Below are 2,062 nucleotides of genomic sequence, written 5' to 3'. Positions count from 1 at the left end.
CCCCCCTCTTTTTTGTGGCCCCTCCCCCGCCCGCCAGTGGCTGCCAAAGCCCCTCGTGTGACTCCCATCGCTTCCCGTTGAGCTAATCAGAACCCGCCTCTCTGTAAGTCATTATAAATCCCGTTACAATCCCTTCTCCGCGAGGTAATAACGGTGAGTGCGAGACACACGTTGGCGTGAAGCCGCCCACGCCGGCGTCCGTCTGTGCTGCCAATGGGATGGACCAGTTTGGCATCGGACCCTTGCCAATCCCTCCCCACGGACTGTTCCAGGATGAGGAGGATAAGCCAGAAATTTAGGGAAAAACCTGCAGCTGCATCCAAAGAGAGGTGTATTACAGGCTAGAAGGGGCCCATCTCTGCACCGGTGGTACCCAAGCCTCTCCAGGAGTCGATGTTCCTGCTGGGGATGGATGGGCTGGAGCTCACAGCCCAAAATTCAATCACAGAATCATAGAAAAAATGGAGGAAAAATCCCATTAGGGCTGCCACTGCAGAGAAATACTGTGAGATAGGGAGAAGCTGGGTATGGTCAAGCAGTGAGAGCATCCAACCCAGCTGCACTGGGGAAGGCCTGGGGGATGCGCTGGGGGCATCGTGCGGAGGCAGTGACACCCATTTTTTGGAGCTGCTGAGTCGGTAGAAGCAGGGGGATACGGGATGGCCATGGAGTCTGTGCCCGTTGGCTCATGGTGTGCATAAAGAGTTCGCATTGAGCGCTGCCGTCTGCCTCCAAAAGCCGTCCTGCTCCCTGCGCAGTGAGCAAGAGTCCTTATCGTCCCCTCCCAGTTTGCCAGAGCCCTTCTGGGACTGGGTAGGCCGTGCAAACTGGTCTGGGGCAACCAGACACAGCTTTTGGGAATGCAGCTCGGTGATGCTCAGCTGGGCTGTTCCTAAAATGCACAACCCGTACCCAAAGGAGCATCTCTGATGGACATTTTACTCTCAGCCTCATCACGTTGCTTAAACGCCCATTTTGCCAACTTAAAACAAATCACAAACCGCAGAAATCTGTTTTTTAAAGGGGAGAAATACAACAAAAGGGAAGATCTTGGCAGAAGGATAAAGGAAGGCAACTGAGATGCTCATTAAAACTGAGGGGCTCAATTTCCCTGCCCAAGTGGCTACATCTTCTCCAGAGGCTCCTGGATGCTTTGAAAAGCTTTGTCAAACATAGCCTGTCATCCTACCCAGGTCTGGCTAAATTCATGGACCCAGCCATTTTCGCTGGAAACGGAAAAGAGGGAGCGACTCTGTTCTGACTTTTCACTTCCCATCTGATCGCTGTTGATACAATTTATTCCTATGACAGCATCTGCTGCTTTCATGGGTTTTTTTTCATTCTGAAGTACAACTCGTCTTTGTTAGTCCCATTTTCAGGCCTTTCATCATTTGAGTCACAACATAAAAGGCATTTAAATGCTCCTGCGTGGAAACCAGGCTGGGGAGAGGGTGGGAGAGGGGGGGACACCATGGCATCCCAACCCTCCTCTGGCACGGGACAGGGTGTCCCAGTGTCCCCCATGACTCCTAAAAGCTGAGGATGGCAGTGATGGGGATGTTGTGTTTCCATTCTGGAGCAATGCTGTGAGATCCAGATGTGGGTTTTTGTTACATCTCTGCCAGGGCAGCATCTCCCAGCGCCCACTGACTCCCCGAGTGTTCCCAGGGCTCTTCATTAGCCAAACCTCTCATTAGACAAATAATTGCCCTTTGCTGTGGCGGCTCCAGCCCAGGCTGTGGTGCACGGTTCCCCAATGCCAGGGGGGTTCACCACTCCTCACTGCTACCTGCATCCCCTTTGAGCTCTCCAGGGCCTCTCATTCCCACCGGTGCAGGTAAATCTCGCTCTGCCCTGGCTACTGGAGCCATCAGGGAGTTCACAGCTCCCCATGGAGACCAACTGGAGTCCAGTAACAGCGCCACGGTGTCGCACCAGTGCAGAGCTGGAACAGCCGCAGGATTTGACCCTCATGGAGGAGCCGATGGGGTTTGTAGCACCACGCTCCCAGCTTGGTGCTGGTGTGAGCATCCTTGTCCTCTGCCCGCTTTGATTCCCCTGC

The sequence above is a fragment of the Mesitornis unicolor genome, unplaced genomic scaffold (genome assembly GCF_000695765.1).
Source record: "Mesitornis unicolor isolate BGI_N332 unplaced genomic scaffold, ASM69576v1 scaffold3935, whole genome shotgun sequence".
Taxonomy (NCBI): domain Eukaryota; kingdom Metazoa; phylum Chordata; class Aves; order Mesitornithiformes; family Mesitornithidae; genus Mesitornis; species Mesitornis unicolor.
The sequence above is the reverse complement of the archived record's forward strand: the minus strand, read 5'-3'. Positions refer to the sequence as shown.